We start from the raw sequence: 9122 nt of genomic DNA, 5'->3' as shown, positions 1-9122 counted from the left end.
CTTCGAGGGCCAGCCTACGAACCCCTGATCAATAGTGGGCGCGGAGCCCGAGTGGCCTGAGGCGGCCGTTGAACCCTTCCGAGGGGCCGGCCTTCGAACCTCTGACCAGTAGTGGGCGCGGAGCCCGAGCGCTCTGAGGCGGCTGTTGAATCCCTCCGAGGGGCCAGCCTTCGAACCTCTGATCAGTAGGGGGGCTCGGGGCCCGTTTCCTTCACGGAGAAGGATCCCTTTCGGGGTATCCCCTTTCCTGGTCCCTGTTGTAAGAGAGAGAAAGAGGAAGAGGAAAAGGATACAAAATCGAATAACGTGGCGCACCTTTTTGAAACGGTCATTATGGCGGAGGTGAAGCGTCACCCGCTTCTCCTGCCAAAGGTGCCGCCTGTCCCACCGCGGAGTTAATGCGACGGGATGAGTGGTTCGCGGGGCAGCCGTTGCGCGTGCGCGAGCCGTTCGAGGAACGGAACACGGGCGCGCCGTCTTCACGCCGTGGGAGAGGGTTCTCTCGCTGTCCCAGGAGGGGACGTGAGCTTGGCTGACGACGTGACCGCTGCTTCCGCGCGCCTGCCACCGCCATTACTGCCGGCCCATTTTTGGCCGTATCGACCGTCGCGCCTTCTCCCGCGGCTGACTGACCCGTGACCGATGTGCCTGGTTGGCACTGTTGGGTCATACACAGGGTTGCCTCGAGTCGCGGTACTGGTTCCATAGTCGAGGAGGCACGGTAGTGGCGCGAGCGGTGGTGCAGTTTCTTGCATGTAGCAACCGGCGCGCCGGTTACATGACGTGTGGGCCTGGGCCTCCATGCTGGACGCGTTGGAGACAAAAGGGTGCGCCCACTTGGTGCGGTTGCATGCCGCCTGCATGGCGGTCCGCCCTTTCACCCGCTGGTCTGGGCGAAAGTGGAGGAATGCCTGTAACCGCTGGGCAGTTGCGCGCACCGCGCGCGGCGGTTTGGCTTCTTCTGCCCTGGGCCAGCTTGCATGACGCATGGGACCCAGCCCCCGTGTCGTAGGGGGAGGACCTTGGAGCGTGTTGGAGAAGACTCAGCCCGCGATGGCTGAGGACGCAAGTGGGGAGAGTTGCCTTTAAAAGGAGGGTGACCCCCTTGAAAGGCAACCATGTCTTCGCGCTCCCCTTATGCATCGTGTCTTTCCACCTTCTGAGCCCCCGGATGGGGGACACTCGTAGTTCTTCCGCCTTGTCGTTGGAGGAACGCAACTTTGTGGAAGTTGGTACCTTTCAGCCATCGTTCGGCTTCAAGGATTTTCATCAGGCAGCCCGACCGCATCCCCTCACCGGTGGTCACCCAAGACGGTGACCACCAGCTCCTGGGTGGGGAGAAGCAAGCCGGGCTGCGGCCTCCGCCCCTCCCTCAGCTTCAAGGATGTTCATTATCAGTGCTGGGGAGGGGAGTGCGCCGAGTTGGGGTCGGTCTCCGCGCGGGCAGCGGCCCGCTCCTTCCCTCAGCGATCGGGGGGAAGGACGTTCGCCGTTCGTGGCGCTGGCAGCTGCCGCGTGTCCGGCTCTCCGATCCGAGTGGCTTCGGCGCCGCTTCCGGTGCCACCTTTCGCCGACGAGTAAGGCGGAGTTCGTCGTCTTCCGAGGCTCAGCCCCCTTGATGGTTAGACTTTGTGTGTGAATGAGGTGTATGAACGACTTGAAAGCATCTTAAGGGTAGAAGCGACGTAGCTGTCGGATGTTCCAAGTGTTGCTGTAGACCTCGCCTTGACTGTTGGCCAGCTTGTACGTCCCGGGCTTCAGAACCTTGGCGATGACGAACGGCCCTTCCCAGGGAGGCGTGAGCTTGTGCCGCCCTCGGGCGTCTTGTCGCAGCCGAAGCACCAAGTCGCCCACCTGGAGGTCTCGGGACCGGACCCCTCGGGCGTGGTAGCGTCACAGGGACTGCTGGTACCGCGCCGAGTGTAGTAAGGCCATGTCCCGAGCCTCTTCCAGTTGGTCCAATGAGTCTTCTCGGTTAGCTTGATTGCTTTGGTCGTCATAGGCCCTCGTCCTCGGGGAACCGTATTCTAAGTCTGTGGGCAAGATGGCCTCGGCCCCATAGACTAGAAAGAACGATGTGAAGCCTGTGGCTCGGCTCGGCATTGTCCTCAGACTCCAGACCACCGAGGGGAGCTCCTTCATCCATCGCATGTCGAACTTGTTGAGGTCGTTGTAGATCCGAGGCTTGAGTCCTTGCAGAATCATGCCATTGGCACGCTCTACTTGCCCATTCGTCATGGGGTGAGCCACGGCGGCCCAGTCCACCCGGATGTGGTGATCCTCGCAGAAGTCCAGGAACTTTCTGCCGGTGAACTGGGTGCCGTTGTCGGTGATGATGGAGTTCGGGACCCCAAAACGATGGATGATGTTGGTGAAGAACGCCACCGCCTGTTCGGACCTGATGTTGTTTAGAGGTCGGACCTCGATCCACTTGGAGAATTTGTCGATGGCGACCAGCAGGTGCGTGTAGCCCCTGGGTGCCTTCTGCAAGGGACCGACGAGGTCCAGACCCCACACAGCAAACGGCCAGGTGATGGGTATCGTCTGCAGAGCTTGAGCGGGCAGGCGTATCTGCTTCGCATAGAACTGACACCCTTCGCAGGTGCGGACAATTCTAGTGGCGTCGGCCACCGCGGTCGGCCAGTAGAAACCTTGTCGGAAGGCGTTTCCAACAAGGGCTCGAGACGCTGCGTGATGACCGCAAGCCCCCGAGTGTATCTCTTGTAAGAGCTCCTGGCCTTCGGCGATGGATATGCATCGCTGGAGGATGCCTGAGGGGCTGCGGTGGTAGAGCTCCTTCCCGTCCCCCAGCAAGACGAACGACTTGGCGCGCCGCACCAACCGCCGAGCTTCGGCTCGGTCGAGGGGTAGCTCTCCTCGGTGGAGATTTGCAGGTACGGGGTCTGCCAGTTTCGATTAGGCGTGACCCCGCTCCGCTCCTCCTCGATGCGCAGTGCCTCACCCTCGGGGGCCGAGGGTGCCTCGGGCCGAGCCGAGGGTGCCTCGGGCTGAGCCGAGGGTACCTCGGGCTGGGCCGAGGGTGCCTCGGGCTGAGCCGAGGCCTTCTCGGGCTCGGGCGCGTCGTCGATCTTGATGGAGGGTTGATGCAGGTCTTGGGAGAAGACGTTCGGGGGAACCGTTGTCCGCCCCGAGGCTATCTTAACCAGCTCGTCCGCAGTCTCGTTGTATCGTCGGGCGATGTGGTTGAGCTCGAGCCCGTAGAACTTGTCTTCCAGGCGCCGAACCTCATTGCAGTAGGCTTCCATCTTCGGGTCGCGACAGTGGGAGTTCTTCATGACTTGGTCGATGACGAGCTGCGAGTCACCGCGAGCATCGAGGCGTCGGACCCCTAGCTCGATGGCGATGCACAACCCATTGACCAGAGCCTCGTACTCAGCCACATTGTTGGACGCCGGGAAGTGGAGGCGTAGGACGTAGCGTAGGTGCTTCACGAGGGGCGAGATGAAGAGCAGGCCCGCGCCTGCCCCTGTCTTCATCAGCGACCCGTTGAAAAACATGGTCCAGAGTTCCGGTTGGATCGGAGCTGTCGGGAGCTAGGTATCGACCCATTCAGCCACAAAATCCGCCAAGACTTGGGACTTGATGGCCTTCCGAGGGGCGAACGAGATCGCCTCGCCCATGATTTCCACCGCCCACTTTGCAATTCTACCCGAGGCCTCTCGGCACTGGATGATCTCCCCCAGGGGGAAGGATGACACCACAGTTACCGGATGAGACTCGAAGTAGTGTCGCAACTTCTGTCGTGTCAGGATCACTACGTACAGCAGCTTCTGAATTTGTGGGTAGCGGATCTTGGTCTCGAACAGTACCTCACTGATGAAGTAGACTGGCCTCTGGATGGGCAATGCATGCCCCTCTTCTCGTCTCTCAACCACGATCGCGGTGCTAACCACCTGAGTGGTGGCGGCGGCGTAGATCAAGAGGGCTTCTCCGGTGGCGGAGGCACCAAGACGGGCGCGTTCGTGAGGAGCGCCTTCAGGTTCCCGAGGGCTTCCTCGGCCTCAGGGGTCCAAGTGAAGCACTCGGCCTTTCTTAAGAGGCGGTACAGAGGCAGGCCTCTTTCGCCGAGGCGCGAGATGAAACGACTCAGAGCCGCAAGGCATCCCGTGACCCTCTGTACGCCTTTCAAGTCCTTGATGGGCCCCATGTCGGTGATGGCCGCGATTTTCTCCGGGTTGGCCTCGATGCCCCGCTCGGATACGATGAACCCCAAGAGCATGCCTCGGGGGACCCCGAAGACACACTTCTCGGGATTGAGCTTTACGCCTTTCGCCTTGAGACACCGGAATGTCGTTTCAAGGTCGGAAAGGAGGTCGGAGGCTTTCCTCGTCTTGACTACGATGTCATCGACGTAGGCCTCGACCGTTCGACCAATGTGTTCGCCGAACACGTGGTTCATGCACCGTTGGTACGTTGCACCCGCATTCCTCAAACCGAACGGCATGGTAACATAGCAGTACATGCCGAAAAGTGTGATGAAAGAAGTCGCGAGCTGGTCGGACTCTTTCATCCCGATTTGGTGATACCCTGAGTAGGCATCGAGGAAAGACAGGGTTTCGCACCCACCAGAGGAATCCATGATTTGATCGATGCGAGGCAGAGAGTAGGGAACTTTTGGACATGCTTTGTTTAGACCAGTGTAGTCTACACACATCCGCCATTTCCCTCCTTTCTTTATCACAAGCACAGGGTTGGCAAGCCATTTGGGATGGAATACCTCTTTGATGAACCCTGCCGCCATTAGCTTGTGGATCTCCTCACCTATGGCTCTGCGCTTTTCCTCGTCGAATCGGCGCAGAGGCTGCTTCACGGGTCGCGCCCCAGCTCGGATATCCAGCGAGTGCTCGGCGACATCCCTCGGTATGTCGGGCATGTCCGAGGGACTCCACGTGAAAATGTTGGCGTTTGCACGGAGAAAGTCGACGAGCACTGCTTCCTATTTGGGGTCGAGCTCGGAGCCGATCCGGATCTGCTTGGAGGTGTCGTTGCTGGGGTCGAGGGGGACAGACTTAACCGTCTCCGCTGGCTCGAAGTTGCCGGCATGGCGCTTCACCTCTGGCGCCTCCTTGGAGAGGCTCTCCAGGTCGGCGATGAGGGCCTTAGATTCGGCGAGGGCCTCGACGTACTCCACGCACTCCACGTCGCATTCGTACGCGTGTCGGTACGTGGGGCCGACGGTGATGACCTCGTTGGGGCCCGGCATCTTGAGCTTGAGGTAGGTGTAGTTGGGGACGGCCATGAACTTGGCGTAGAATGGTCTCCCCAGCACTGCGTGATAGGTTCCTCGAAACCCGACCACCTCGAACGTGAGGGTCTCCCTACAGAAGTTGGAGGGCGTCCCAAAGCAGACGGGTAGATCGAGTTGTCCGAGGGGCTGGACGCATTTCCCGGGGATGATCCCGTGAAAAGGCGCAGCGCCTGCCCGGACCGAGGACAGATCGATCCGCAGGAGCCCGAGGGTCTCGGCGTAGATGATGTTGAGGCTGCTGCCTCCGTCCATGAGGACCTTGGTGAGCCTGACGTTGCCGATGACGGGGTCAACAACGAGCGGGTATTTCCCCGGGCTCGGCACGCGGTCGGGATGGTCACCCTGGTCGAAGGTGATGGGCTTGTTGGACCAGTCTAGGTAGACTGGCGCCGCCACCTTTACCGAGCAGACCTCCCGACGCTCTTGCTTGCAGTGCTGAGCCGAGGCGCTCGCCACTTGCCCACCGTAGATCATGAAGCAGTCGTGGACCTCGTGGAACTCTCCTGCCTTGTGATCCTCCTTCTTATCGTCGTCGCGGGCCCTGCCACCCTCCACAGGTGGCCCGGCCTTATGAAAGTGGCGCCGAAGCATGGCGCACTCCTCAAGGGTGTGCTTGACGGGCCCCTGATGATAGGGGCACGGCTCCTTGAGCATCTTGTCGAAGAGGTTGGCGCCTCCGGGAGGTTTTCGAGGGTTCTTGTACTCGGCGGCGGCGACAAGGTTCGCGTCGGCGGCGTCGCGTTTCGCTTGCGACTTCTTCTTGCCTTTCTTCTTGGTGCCACGCTGAGTGGACGCCTCGGGGACATCTTCCGGCTGGCGGCCCTGGGGCTGCTTATCCTTCCGGAAGATGGCCTCAACCGCCTCCTGGCCAGAGGCAAACTTGGTGGCGATGTCCATCAGCTCGCTCGCCCTGGTGGGGGTCTTGCGATCCAGCTTGCTCACCAAGTCGTGGCAGGTGGTGCCAGCGAGGAACGCGCCGATGACATCCGCGTCGGTGACGTTGGGCAGCTCGGTGCGCTGCTTCGAGAATCGCCGGATGTAGTCCCGGAGAGACTCTCCCGGCTGCTGGCGGCAGCTTCGGAGATCCCAGGAGTTCCTAAGGCGCACGTACGTGCCCTAGAAGTTGCCAGCGAAGGCTTGGACCAGGTCGTCCCAGTTGGAGATCTGCCCCAGAGGCAAATGCTCCAGCCAGGCTCGAGCGGTGTCGGAGAGGAACAGGGGGAGGTTGCGGATGATGAGGTTGTCTTCGTCCGTTCCACCCAGGTGGCAGGCCAGCCGGTAATCCGCGAGCCACAGTTTCGTTCTTGTCTCCCCCGAGTACTTTGTGATAGTAGTCGGGGTTCGGAACCGGGTCGGGAACGGCGCCCGTCGTATGGCCCGGCTGAAAGCCTGCGGACCGGGTGGTTCGGGCGAGGGACTCCGATCCTCCCCGTTGTCGTAGCGTTCCCCACGCCTGGGGTGGTAGCCTCGGCGCACCTTCTCGTCGAGGTGGGTTCGACGGTTGCGGTGATGGTGCTCATTGCCGAGAAGACCTGGGGCCGCAGGCGCTGTGTTGCGCGTGCGCCCGGTATGGACCGAGGCTTCCCGCATGAATCGGGAAGTCGCGGCGCGATGCTCCGAGGGGTAGCCCTGCCTGCGGGAGGCAGAGCTTTCGGCCCGTCGGACCGCGGCATCCTCCAGGAGATTCTTGAGCTCTCCCTGGATACGTCGTCCTTCGGTGGTTGATGGCTCCGGCATCGCGCAGAGAAGTATTGCCGCTGCAGCCAGGTTCTGGCCGACCCCACTGGAAGCCGGTGGCGGCCTTGCCCTGACATCGTCGGCGATGCGGTGCTAGATGCCCTGGGGTAGATGACGTGCTTCTCCGGCCGGAGGTTGGCCCGCCCATTCCTGCCCGATGTCCCGGCAGAACGGCTCAAGTGTTCCTGCTCCCTCGTCGAGCCCGGCCTGCATCTCGCAGATTTGCTCGAGCTGTGGGTCATGACCCCCCACCGGGACGGGGACCACAGCTAGCTCCCGAAGGATGTCAACACGAGGCGCAGGCCTAGGGGGATCACCGTTCTCCGGTATACCAAGATGGTTGCCTTCGCCGGGACCCCCTAGATCGACGTGGAAACATTCACGACTTGGGCCGCAGTCCTCGTCGCCGAGGCTGCGGCTACCGTCAGAACAGTCGGAAAGGCAGTAGTCGCATGCGGTCATGAAGTCCCGCATGGCACTGGGGTTGCCAAGTCCAGAGAAATCCCAACAAAAGTCGGGCTCGTCATCTTCCTCGGAACCCGAGGGCCCGTAGGTCGAGACGGCTGTCAGCCGGTCCCAGGGTGACCGCATACGATACCCCGGAGGGCTTGGACTCGCCTCTATGAGAGCGTCCACCGAAGCGAAGTCGCTTGGTGGGTCGAGGCTGAATCCGAAAGGCACAAGATGGGAGTCGGTCGGTACCTCTTGGTCGACGGGCGGTGACGAAGTCATGTCAGGGGTAGACTGCACCGTCGTCTCAGGTACAAGGGTGACGCCCAGCAAGTCCCTTGCGAGCATGCTGGTGTCGTCCGTCCGCTTGGAGTTGGCGTGTTGCGGGGAAACGGCGCTCGTCTTTGTCTCAGACGCGAGGTCGATGCCCGACGTGTCCCCCGTTGGGGCGCCGGCGCCATCGACTCGCTCGACAGCCGACGAGGTGCCGCCTCCTTCTTGGCCTTGGTTGCCCCGCCTCCTCCTCCGTCAGCGGGGGAGGCGGCAGGATAAACCCGAATGTTGTTCTTCTGCCACGTGGGGAAGACGTCGTCGATTCCGCCGCCGGCGGGCGGGTTGTCGGCCGCCATTATCGCCGTCGCGCGGTGAAGGAAGGAGTATCATGTCGTAGCTGCCGTCGAGGGACATGAACTCAAGACTCCCAAAACGGAGCACCATCCCAGGTTGGAAAGGTTGCTGGAGACTGCCCATCTGGAGCTTGACGAGAAGCTGTTCGTCAACACGCAGCAGGCCCCTACCTGGCGCGCCAACTGTCGGCGTTTCGACCTCGGGGGGTCCCTGGACCGACGAGAAAATTGTCGCTGCGTGCCCCAGCCCAGATGGGTCGGCGCGAGACAGAGCGCGAAGGGGGGAAATGGAGCCGGAGGGAGACAGGCGTAAAAGGGGAAACCCGCGGCCTTCGTGTTTGTCCCGCGCCTAGGTCGGGTGCGCTTGCAGTAGGGGGTTACAAGCGTCCGCGTGGGAGAGAGCGAGAGGCTTATGCGCGCCGTCCCGTCCTTCCCCCGCGTGGCCAACCCTCTGTAAGAGGGCCCTGGACCTTCCTTTTATAGGCGTAAGGAGGGGGTCCAGGTGTACAATTGGGAGGTGTAGCAGTGTGCTAACGTGTCTAGCAGAGAGGAGCTAGTGCCCTAAGTACATGTCGTCGTGGCAGCCGGAGAGGTTTTGGCACCCTGTTCGTGTGATGTCGTGGCCGTCGGAGGAGCGCTGGAGCCTGGCGGAAGGACAGCTGTCGGGGCTGTCGAGTCCTTGCTGACGTCTCCTTGCTTCCGTAAGAGGGCTGAGAGCCGTCGTCGTCATGGAGCATGCGGGGCGCCATCATTACTTGTTTACCGGGGCGAGCCAGATGGGACGCCGGTCTTGTTCCCCGTAGCCTGAGCTAGCTAGGGGTAGGGTAATGATGGCCCCTCCTGTGACGTGGTCGGTCCGAGCCCTGGGTAGGGCGAGGCGGAGGCTCCTCCGAGGTCGAGGTCGAGTCTGTCTTCCGAGGTCGAGGTCGAGTCCGAGCCTTGGGTCGGGCGAGGCGGAGTTCGCCGTCTTCCGGTGCTGAGCCCGAGTCCGAGCCCTGGGTCGGGCGAGGCGGAGTTCGTCGTCTTCCGGGGCTGAGCCC

Source organism: Zea mays, chromosome 1, assembly GCF_902167145.1.
Source record: "Zea mays cultivar B73 chromosome 1, Zm-B73-REFERENCE-NAM-5.0, whole genome shotgun sequence".
NCBI classification, from domain to species: domain Eukaryota; kingdom Viridiplantae; phylum Streptophyta; class Magnoliopsida; order Poales; family Poaceae; genus Zea; species Zea mays.
This window is presented reverse-complemented; position numbering follows the sequence as displayed.